Below are 12,782 nucleotides of genomic sequence, written 5' to 3'. Positions count from 1 at the left end.
TAACGGTATTTGTTTAAATCATTATTTACATTTTTTTCTTGGCAGATTTGTTTTCTTTTTATGATGCGGTTAATTTTTGAACTACTTTGTTTATCTACTTTTGCCCAAAGACATTCCCTTGGATACCTCATATGTGTTTTTTTATGCTTCATCTACAAACTAAAAAATATTTATCAAGTCATTTTATATTGGAGTACGATTTTCATTATTTTGCTGCTTCCTTCAGTAACGCAACTTTGTTTTAAGGAATGTGTTTATTGGATATAATTTCCTATTTTTTCTGAAATACGCTTACCTGACTAATCTGTAGCAGTAGGAACTGATGCATAGTTATGTTTGCTTTTGTGAGTCTCGCACAGTGCGCAGATATGACGGATGAAATTTGCAATCACTTTGAATAAGCACAATTATTGCTTTCACTGTCTACAGCCATAGATGTCTGGGTAACTCTTTTCAGCGTCTCAGCTCCGCGACGCCGCCTCACACCACATTCTTCGCAGTTTATCTATCCAGCGATGAATGTGTAATGGTTAGGTTCACCCAAACGATAGTATTTATGGACAGCAGGGAAAACAAAGGAATCCGTGGTGGAGTACAGGAAGAGACGGCGATAAGATCTGTGGTGCAAATGAAGGAGAAGCATTCAATGAAACGAACTTGTTATTGCAAATAACGCAGATCAGTGTCTAAGGCTGTTTAAATATTTAAACATCTTATAAAGTTTAAAGGAAGGAGCTTGCTGGCATGTGCCTGCCACTCCTTTGTATATTTCCGTCGTCATTGTCAACATTAGCTAAGGCGCTAATTCTATATTGCCGCGATGACACAAAAAGCGACATAGATTGTCGTGTGGAGGATGACCATCAGAAGTAGAGGGATATACGTGACTAATGCTGCACCGAAGACGAGTATCAGAACTTGCAACAGATATGTTCGACCTGCAAAAGTACCAATAGCCGGACGATTTACCAAAAACTGTGGTAGTGCGTCGGCCTGCACCAAATCGGCAGCCAGTTTCCCAGCTTTAGTATGAAATGCTTGTGGATTTGGATCAGACCTTGGTGGCCAGCTCGCGCCAAGGACACCTTACTATTGCTATGTGTCCTGGCGCACATCACCGGCGTCGACCACCAGTCCAAGTCCTTTAGAGTGCTGCGTTTAGGCGTCGTACTTTGTAACCTAGCGAACGAGCACAGCGAACGATGAAAGCGAACGCAGAACGCCGCGGGAGATGAAAGAGGGTGATACCGAAGAGAGCGTGAGGAGGCGAGCGGTGGAGAAGGGTGCAGCTGAACCATGAGGCGGAAAGCACAGGAGGAATGTATGGCGAAAGCTGGAGAAGAAAAGCGTAGTGCCGCACAAGACGGGCTGTGCGGAGACAATGACTACGAGATGGCGCCAGAGATGCGCGCGTCGTCTATATTGAAACCAAGTGCTACATGAGCGGAGGTTTGTCTGCGGCGGCTGCTGTGAATCGCGTCCACGTGTCACCCACGCGCTGCCGCTTTCGAACCCCCGATTAGCGAGGCACTCGTGCCACACTTCGCTCCGTTTGAAACGAACCGAACGAGACACACTGTTTACTCTAGCCAATATATGGCGAAATGAAAACATATATACACTCTTAGCGCGGTAACGTTTAAGTTTACCTTTAGTTGCAAGTAACGGATAACATAAAGGTTACTAGGTTACTAAAACAACTTGATATTCGTGTTTTTGTTAATTTCCGCCGCGGCTCGAGGTTAAATGTGTCGAAGTATACTATTTTTAAATGTTACTGCAATGCCAAATGTCTCGTAACCTTTAGATTGTAACTTATAAAAAGAAGGTTGTAGTTCGTGGCTCAGGGGACCTATTGTATGGATTGGAAGTTTGCTGATTGCGGTGTCGCATTGCTATCGATACGATATTTTCAGCCAGGACTAACGTGTAAAATATGGTCTGCGGCCGCCGCACGGAGGCAGGTTCGACTAAATTAGGATGTTATTGGTGTCAGTCGAAATCGTTGTTTTCGAAGTATATATAAAAAAAGTTAAATCTTGCACGAACGCATGCGAAAGTCAACCAGCAGCAATTCAGTGACCAAATTTATGTACTGCATACGTGCCATTATAAGGTAAAAGCAAGGCAGAGAAAAATTAAACATACATCGGAGAATATTGTGGCGAACGATGCTGTGGCATAAATTATAACTACGGTTCAGTGTGGTGGAAAGCCTGCCGCCACCACTGCAGGCATCTTACGTTGTGGTATAGAACCTACCTGCACAAAAACTTAACACAGGTGCCTTATAGTGGTTGAATATACATTTGTCCCCGATAATCTTTTTATTTCTTTGAGAATCAGTGCTTCCTTTAGTCGTGTTTGTATATCGTCTCCTGAAACGCGACACCCTTTGACAGGAGGACGCACACTTAAGGGCACGGGCGAGTGCACTCTGGAATACTGTAAATGCTCAACGACCGACAGAATGAAAGCGTCGAGCAGTCCAAATAACTATTCTGTAGGGGAGAAAAATGTTTTGTACACTGCAACAGAATGTAATATGCCGCTCTATATTTTTTAATCTTTTGCCCTCCTAACGCATAATAGGGGGTGGTTCCTAAACTCCAGCAAATATCGGGTTCCTTATAGAGAACGCCAGACACGAACCACTTTCGACCGCTCGCTAACGCGCGATAGTGACGCCGCTACATTCACATAACAGCGGGCGACAGCCGCTCCAGTGAGTTCTCGTAGAGAGATGAACGGACGCTCACTTTATGAGGCCACGATGGCGGCCGGCCAAATGAGCAGCGAGAAAATGTACAAATACAGATGAACAGCAACATCTTTAAACTATAGAATATTAGAATCTTGATATACTGTTATGTGACACTCTGGCGGAACTGTAGCTTGATTATTGTTTTTATTTGCGCTCTATAGATGGAAGCCATAATCTAACGCGCTTCAGCTTCAGCCAAAAATGAGCGCAGTCATATCTCCTCTGCGTTGTGTAGCTCTCAAGAAGCATGCCGGGAAGAGCATCGCCGATGTGGTCTTCTTGTAACGGTGATGTCGCGCTTTGTTTCGTTGCCTTAACCACGTTTTAACACCCTCCAATTTCGTGGCGTGCGCTTACCAAGCATATTGTGTCTCTGTGTCGCTCGTGACGCGTGGTACAGTTACCAAAAAGACTCCTAAAAGTGAAATAGCCACTGAAAAGAAGCATTGCAGCCGTGGAGCATCGATATGTTTGGCACGCTGCGAGGCCGTTGCAAGGAGCCGCATTGCCGATGGTCAATGGTAAATGTTCTTCGCTTACGCGAGAGTGGTGAGCATCGCTGATGTTGTGGCTGCTGTAACGAATACTGAAGACAGCAATAAATCTGACCCAGGTAAGCAATGCTTCTTGTTCAATTATTTATTTTCTGGTGTGTCTGTGTGTGTGTTTGTCGTATATTTCACCGTCAATTCATGCTCATGCTTACGCTACTCAATTTTATTGAAACGCACTATTTGCTCCCTTCGTAAACACATTTCTTTAAAAATCTCTATGAGTCACTGTGGTGGTTATTCTTAAAGCTCGAGTATATGTTGCAGTTATGTGCGTACGCACAGCATTAGACCTCATGCACGGAACTGGTGTTTTGTGCTGATATGATCATTTATTTACTAAATAATTGTAAATTATCGTTAATTAAAGAATAATAATTACAGTAATTCAGTTTGTAATCACTTGATATCGAGTTTTTACTGTTAAACTGTCCGATTCTTGCGCTGTTGTTTTTTGTACTGGAGTGGAGGGGGAACTGACTTGGGAATTAGTTTGCATTATTAGTTTGAATTGATTAATATTTTTTTCAAATGTGTAACCTTGAATTTTTATTGTTACCGTAATTTCTTTGATAGAACATGCTTACATTTTGCGTGTTTAATTATATGTTCTGTGGCAATATTTTATCTGTTTGTAGTTATTTTATGTATCTTTCATTGCATGTTGATAGCTGTTTGCAGTGCAACGTAAACAAGTAAAGATAAGATCTTAAGATTACTATTCTGTTCTTGTAGGCTCCACTGGAGATCAGAGAATTAACAACTGACATACTGGCCGCAAGCATACATGATTGTGTCCTCAATCCGGCTGAGATCGTCTTCTTTATGAGAGTCTAAAGCTTATATGTATTTGTATTTAGACATATTGTACATGAACGTTCAAAATTTGTGACTATTTGCATCATTCCTGGTGCTGCTGTAGCAATAAATGTGGGCTGCCACGCTGTGCTGTGCTCAAAAGTTTTTTCATTATTGCTTCATGGCCGTGAAGAAAAAAAAAGAGAGCAACCTTGAGCTTCCAAACTGTCTGCGTACAAACGAACATAGCATGCACAGATGCTATAGGTATCCTGTTAGTGTCACATGGCCTTCTGTGATACTGATACACTATCTCAGTAAAACACAGCGAAAAGCTTCTTTCATGCTTAGACGATAGCGTAATCATACAAGTGCCACAATTGAAGGGTGATGATCTTAATATTTTACATTGCTACACATTAGTCAGTATGTTTGAAATATTCATCTGTTATCGCGATCGTCCCTGCGTACGAGGTGACGACGTGGCAATGTGGGAAGCTGACATCAACGCCTTTCGCACAGAAGTCCTCGACATTGGCCCTTTTCATGAATAGGGGGCTCTTCGTGACGGTCACTTTGTCAAGGTCAGGTTCAAGTAGAGTGGCCTTCGCGGTATTTACGGCTTCCACAGAGTGCGGCTGCTGTTGTTGCCTCGAAGTGAGCTCCTTTGTTTGCGCGTCAGTCTATTCGGGCCCCGTCGCTGTCTGGGCGCGCGCTGATGAAAGGACGGCCTCGTGGAAAGCGTCAAAAAAATTCTCATCGCTCTTTTGAGACGTAGCAGTGGCGGTATCATTAGCACAGCTTACATCCTCATTCTTGTAGGCCCTCTGCCTAGCGCGAGGGCATTATTGAACTACTTTAAGTTCTCAAAGTAAAATGCGTCAAAACATTCGTTAAGTACGACTTATACACAACCTGCAGACATGATATCATCGGATTGTAATGCGAATATACGAGAAAACATAATTTAGTTACGCGGAAACTCAAACACAAACCCTTATTCCAGGTGGAGCTTTGTTGCGAGGGGGGGGGGGCGAGGGCGGGGGGGGGGGGTATGCCACGAAAAATTCTAGCCAAATAGAGGCCAACAGCTTCACCGTAAGATAGACTATACGGAAGCATAATTGTTTGCGTGTGTGCTATTGGCTACACGGCTTTTCAAAGAAATAAAAACTATACTTTCAGTTATATTAATACGAAAGCTTTTTTTGCATCTTAGTGGTAATTAATGCCTAGAAGACAATTAGTTTGGGTCACTCGGTACGTGTCACTCGGAGTGTGCTGGAAAAGACGACTACGGTACTGCGTATCTGATGCTGGTATGGGTTCATTGGCGAATTTCTCGCAATAAATCTGTCAAACAGAAGGAAAAGGAGGAAAAGAAGAAAAAGGTAGAGAAGTCAACCAGGCGCACGACCGGTTCGCTACTCTACACAGGGGAAAGGGGTTAACGGTTGAAAATAAAAGTAGAGGGAGAGAAGAAGGTACTATCAGTGTGAATACGTGCAGATGTCATAACTTCACGCCTATCAAGGTGATACAAAGGGTATGTAGCGTAAAATGCATTAAATCGATAGCACCCAATTCCCAACAGACGCTTCCTTCCGCGTCTATCGCGGCCGTGTGATGCATAGCCATTGCAACGAAGTTGCTGCCAAGATACTATGAATAATGCGGGTTACCACGGGGTTTTAACTGGGGCGCTGTGATTGCAAGAAGGTATAGATTGTCCTGGGTATTATTTCACATTATGGTTGGCAATGATACATACTGCTACTTCGAGTATCTGCTGAAGGACATAAGGTTTTGTGATTCAAGGATTGGGTCACACAAGGAAGCTGTGATTGACATTGACGATCTTCGATGGTTTCTGTCAGAATTTCTTTTGTCTTGCCTTGCAATCCATATGACTTGGAAATGTGCTCTTATTTTAAGATTAAAGCACATTTCAATGTCACATGCTTGCAAACTTATTTGTGGCATGGTTTCACTAATCCTCGGGGACTCAGCGGCGGCAGCTTCTGCGGTAATAAACTTTGTTCAGAATTCAAGAAGCCCTAAATATATATTCTCACAAGGCTGTTAAGTGGACTTCCACATTAATTTTCGTGCGCCGACGACGTGCGGCGGCGTGCTCGGTATCAAATCTGAAAGAACCGCCAGCTTTGAAAGATAACTATTATAAACTTGAAAGGTAACTGATGATAAAATAAAATTACCTTGCGTATACCTCACTCGAATGCACGAACTTCCAAAAAGCCAGTAATCTATACCTTTTGCTTGCCACGTTGCGTTTCACTGGCGGCTCTACGTTGCAGGTCAACTAGGAGTTTGCGCGGTTGTAGCGGCATGAGGAGTGCGGTGGTGTTCGGGAGCCCCGAAGCGGCAGCCTGGCAAGGACGTTCGTGAGAACACGCAAGCGGCGTTGATGATGAAACAACCCTACGAACATCTAGCATACGGAGCCCCAGTAATTACTACATAGGGTATGAGAACTTGCTTATACAGCTTGGCTGTCCTTCATTCATCAATTGCTCAAATTGGCATATGTCTTTGACGTTATTTTCTTTACCTCTACATTCAAATTATTCATGAATTTCATTCTTACCGGTGAAAACCTTGATAATCTTCATAGACTGCATTTTAATGCACGTTGGAGAAGTTGCGCGCCTGTACCTGTGCTAATGTAAACTAGATATTAGATTGGAAGCAGAATTTCCCCAGGTTTTGCTCACTGAATAATAATCAACAATAGATCGCCTAAAGACGATAAACACAAATCTAGTCATTTACAAGCTAATAAAACAGGAGTACCTTCTGTTACAAATACCTGGAGTAAAAATCTGAAAATAATACAAAGTAACTGAACAGCATTAACCAGATGTTTCTGGTCTAATGTATCTGCGTTCATGGCAGCTCCTACACAAACATTATAGTACAACTGCCAGAACCCGACTGGTTTTTATTCGGACTCCAATGCTTGTTTTCACTGCAAGACCGTTAGTTTAAGAGTTCCAACATGTGGGGAAAGCGATCGTGGGTTGATATATATTAAAACTTATTTTCGACGGACCTGCGCGTACGCTAGTAGCAGGTTTTCTTCAGGTTACTTTATTTAGTGTTAACATCACGGGTTCACTCTGTACATGCCACCAGCTGTTTACTTTTCCCAAAAGCGAAATATTTCTCTGGTAGTTCAGCAAAAGAATTGAACTTGCATCGTTCACCGGAGGATCGCCATTGCATCGAAAGTATATTTTATTTTTTTGTCGTTTCAGCATTAGTACATTTCAAACTGAAGACGCGGATTCATCAACAAAAAAGACACCCTACAGAGCGCAATCCTTGGTCTGTGGAATCACCCTCTTCGAATCGAATTTACCTGTCTTCAGCGTAAACGCTGAAAACTCATAGTTCGGATCTCCAGACGAAATACCTTGGACAGAAAGCTTGCATGCGACGCACTTTATTCGAAGCAGTTGTTGAAATATATGTACTTACCACGGCAACTCAGTAGTGCTTCTTACCACTTTGCGAAAAGTGCAACCAAAAAGGACTCCTGCCATGTTTGAGACATGCAAACAGTATCCGACGTTAACCAGCGTAGCGGTATGAGCGAGTTGGGAATGCGGGCTTCGGTGCCGATAGCGTGCGATAAACGAGTGCGATAGGAGAGAGAGAGAGGGACACGCATAGCGCAGTTGAAAGCAGTTGAATGTTAGCTGCACGCTTGCATACCCGCGTCCCTGTTCGCGGCGCACTGCGCACACCGCGACAGTAACTGTATCCTGTTGTGGTCCTTGAACAAATTTAGGAAACCCGGTTAGTCTCGGTCATGAGTTTTCTTGTTCATTTTTACCTTTTTGTTTTGCCTTCGTCAAGAAACAGTTTACAGCGAAGCTGTTATTGCGGCAAGGCGCGGTGCAGGATATTCGCCGAAAACATCTAACCGAACAATAATTGATTGAGAGAATCATTGCAGGTAGCCGCAATAATCATAAGAGATGTTTTCGGGGATGCTGGACATATAAGGGGCGATGCGCAGGTAAACTTAGAAGTGTCAATAGTTATATGGCACGTTGTAGTAAATTACGAGAGTTATCTTAATACTGCTTTGAAGCTCTATGCAGTATTCAACACTTAGTCGTTTAACTATCGGGAACTGATCTATAAGAAACTGAGCAGAAATAAAGTTTGTGTTACGAAAAAGGGGCAGTGGAAATCTTAATGTCGGCATTTTGGCGCTGTCGTGGAAAATTAAGATTTTGCTAATTGTCGTCTGTTGTGGCGCTTGTAGAAAGAAAAATACGTTTGCGAACAGCCATGCATATCAAAACTTCGTAGGGAGATAAAGCGTGCATTAAAGAGATGTTCTCGACTACTTCAAATTGAACTTGAACTTTATTTCAACATTTATTTTGTACAAGAAACGGAAGAATGGTAGGAGAAGCGCAAAAAACTGCTAAGCTACAGCTTGATTGGGTGCTTTTCTCTTTACTTGGAAGAAAGAAGAGACATACAAAAAATAAACTTGACTGCGATACGTATATTGTTTAACATTTCAAATTCACAAATACATAACAAAAATAAATTTAGTTTCGCAGTTGCAGCTGCATTGGTGTGCTAAGGCGCTCCAAACTGACAAATCTCCTAAAGCATCTTTAGAAGGAGTAAAATAAAGTTTACAATTATTCATGGAAAGAAAACGCGGAATGAACGCACGTGTTGGAATCTATGTAAAGCGAATCTTTAGTAAAGTGGTTAATTAACTGTTTTTGAACTAACGGTGATGCGTACAATTTTGTTTACCCTTATCCTATGCAACGTCTGTTCCTATGAACTTTATCTATACCACACAGGTCACAACTTTATTGTCATGTTATTTTTATGTTTATGCTTCGAATCGTTCCCGAGCAGTGCCTAAATGCAAACTTCAAATGAGGCGGATGCGCCGTGTGAAGCGCATATGCAACGATGTGACAAGGGCGACGGCGATCGACGATGCACTTGTCTAGGGACGAATTGTGAATACCGACAAGCTAATTTAACGACCTCGTTATGTCGTCAGTAAAGTTGTTTTATTTCTCTCTCTGAAAACATGTGTATGCACAGAAAAGTACGACACGTATAAAGACTCCATTTAGGAACTCTTTACCTCTTGTGTCATTGTGAGACATAGCAATTTTGGAGGATTGACCAAGAAAGGACGCACGCCTAGTGGCACATACTGAATGGCTAAATCAAAGGAATTTTTTTTTTAATTAAGGAATCTGTAAAAGTTATTTCGCCATTCTACTAAGACATCGGTGTGCGTTGAAGATGTCTGTGAGCCGACAACATATATTAGGGTTTTATGTAGCAATCATAATGGCACGTGCCAGTTCTGGACAATTGGCCGAGAACAGGCGCGCACGCACGTACGCACGCACCAGTGGCACAAACCAAATAACAAAATCAACAAAAACAAAGTAAATGAAAGAATCTGGTAAATATTTCCACGTGGTAGTGACGTATAAAGAACACAGTAGCAATACTGCGAAAGACGAAACTAACTTTTATTGGGCGAACCTGTGCCCACAAAAAATTTAAAGAACGGCAACAACGGCGAACACAGTCGGCGATCGTCAAAATCTGATCAGCGGGTCAAGCGCGTCGGCTTTTATACATGAGTCGTCGAACGTTCCAGACTAATCGTTGAGACCCGCGTGTCTTCCACAAAGTTTTACACCATTCGCGTCGCGCGATGAAATCAGATAACACAAGGGTCGGTAAAAACAGACAGCGGATAGAACCATCGATAACTTTCGAGAAACTTCCGATACATGCAGGCGCGTCCTGCGCTGTGCGATAACGTTTGTTAGGCGGTGAAACGTGGTCGCCCGATAGAGATATACAAGTACACGTGTCGATATAATTCTCCCTTCCATTACTAGATTGGTGTGCTTAAGAGGTGCCTGTGAGTCGACATTACACGTTCAGTTTTTATGTAGGAAGTTTTTCTTGTCCTTCTAGAGCGCAGCTCTTAGGTGCCCGTTCCTGTGGCGAGCGTCGGCGTTGTCCTACGGCGTAATCGAGCGAACGAGCACACCGAAAGATGAGTGAACGCGGAGCGCAGCGGGGATGAAAAAATCGGCGAGAGCGAGTAGGCGTGAGGAGGAAGGCGCAGAGGAGGGCGTAGTGGAACCATGAGGCGGAAAGCGGAGGATGGTATGGCGAAAGCGTGACCAGAAAAGCGTAGTGCCGCGCAAGACTTGCGACGACCGCTACGAGATGGCGCCGGGGGAGCACGCAGTCGTCTATTCACCGATGGCATGCGGCGAGCGCGTACGATAGCAGATATGGAAACAGCGCGCTGCATTAGCCGAAGTCTGTCTGCGGCGGCTACTGTGAATCGCGCCCACGTGTCACCAACGCGCTGCCTGTCGCGATCTCCCGATTAGCGAGGCAGTCGCGTCACACTTCGCTCCGTTTGCAACGTGCCGCACGATACAGATTGTCTGCGCCAGTCAAATATACCAAAATGAAAAGACCTATAGAGCTGAGCTCAAATTTCACGTTACTGAGTATAGTAATCTTGGGTAATTTTTTATTTTGTAACGCAGAACAGAGATGCGCGTACTTGATCAGCATGCAAGCGTTATAAACGTCCATTTTCTAGTACTTTGATATAACCTTTGTGTATGTATACACAAATATATTCGCCGAGATAACCAACCCAACACCCAGCAGCCAGACAGCCACTTCGAACCCGGGAAAGTAGGCAAAAAAAGCGCCGCTCTTGAAAAATATATAGGCATCTGTGGTTGAATATTTCGACACGTATACGGGAGACTTTCTACGGGAGGCCCCCAAACAATTTTCGTCCTTGTAGTTTTCAATGTACGGAAAGAATAATTTGAGAGCGCTGCTTGAGATTTTTAGAACGTATGCGTGGCTTTGCTAAGCGAAAACAACAAGCGAGTTTCTAATTACTTCATTATTCTCTGAGGACACCGCAGAAGTAAGCTAAAGCGGGAACTTCACTTGGGCGCTTACATATAGTAACTGGTACCCACAAGAGTAAAGCGCCCTCGTTATTCTTTATGGACGGGGCCTTTTTTACAATATATGCCAACCATTCTTCTCACTGAGCGTGTCACTTAAGGATGCAGTATGCGTCCAAGCAGCGCACGTACATGAACATAGAAAACTGCTTAATTGTCGAACAAGTTATTTTTCGCATAAATTTTGTGCTGGTAATAAGCTCCAATTTTCATGGCATCTTGTTTGTCTACTTGGCACACATCTTTAAACGGCCTTTGCTTGAATTGAAGCTAGTGGCCTCCTCCTTTTTAAATTTTTTTGCTGATAACAACTGATTGTACGTCATGGGCTCAGGCTAAAACGTAGAACATGCCTGACAAACCGTTCAACAATGTTTCTGGCCACAATTAAACTGGGAGAATGCCTGAGGTAGCTAGGAAGGCACCTATATTTTTTCCATCACTGTTCAAGAAAAGTTCTATTCCACTTTCCCCCACCCCCAGTGTAGGGTAGCAAACCGGATACTGTTCTGGTTGACCTCCCAGCTTTTCCTATCCTTGTTTTCTCTCTCTCTCTTTCCGCACGAATGTAACGCATATCATATATGTGCATTTTTCACTAAATCTACGATGGCAGATGTCGAACCTTAACAGTGGGCATATTTTGAGTGATGACAAGCTTTATTGCGGCAATCACCCCATCGACTCCCAGGAAATCAACCAACGAATATGTAGCTTTAAGTGTACAATTGATTAGTTATGCGACTATTAATAAATGTTTCAACATGCTTGCTATTGCTTATAATGTATTGCCGAAAAAGAAAATTTCTTACGTACTCTATAACTATAATTTCGAGCGCAGAATTTTAGGATAACATTGGAACACACACGACAGACACAAGCGCTAAGCTCGTGTACTCTTGTACACTCTTGTTTTGTATACTACACCGTATTTAGGAATACTGGCTCTTCTCCGTAAAAGCAGCTGGTAGATTTACAGTTGTTTCCACGGTTGTGCTTGCCTTATCTCATGACCCTGACTACGACTATGATTATGACTATGTTCCTGACGTGGGAATGAACGGTTATGGTTTTCTAGGACAGCAAAACTTCTATGGCACTGCACTTGGCATGGTTGATCAAAGCCGACTTTCAGTCATACAGTCGATTTTGTTCATTTATTATGTAGAAAATGATGCAGGACAGCAGTAGAGAGGGAGTTCATCATTCTCACTCCGGGCCCAGTCGACATTGAATGTAGGCGGTCATCCATCAGCCTCCCCACCATTCCTTGTTTCTCCTTTGTCGCTACTGGGGCTAAAGGCGCCATGCAGTGCTGGCAAGAGTAAGTCAGGTAATGCTGAACTGTCGAATCTTCTACAGCTGTTACGGGATCAGTTTCACCATGTTCGCATGTTAAATAGCTAATAATTAGCAAGCTAATGTCATGTGTTGTTGCCCTGTAAAACGAGCGGGCGTAAGTTAGCCTGCCCTTCCGGGCAGACTTGCCAGGCAGACTTGCCTGGGGATACACGTCAATGACTATGGGCGGCTAATCGCATATGTTGGCCAAGAACGTGATTGCATGTCAGCGCTAGCCTTTTCTGTTATAACCAGACTGCATTATTTGCATATATTTGTTTATTG

Source organism: Dermacentor andersoni, chromosome 4 (assembly GCF_023375885.2).
Source record: "Dermacentor andersoni chromosome 4, qqDerAnde1_hic_scaffold, whole genome shotgun sequence".
Lineage (NCBI taxonomy): Eukaryota > Metazoa > Arthropoda > Arachnida > Ixodida > Ixodidae > Dermacentor > Dermacentor andersoni.
This window is presented reverse-complemented; position numbering follows the sequence as displayed.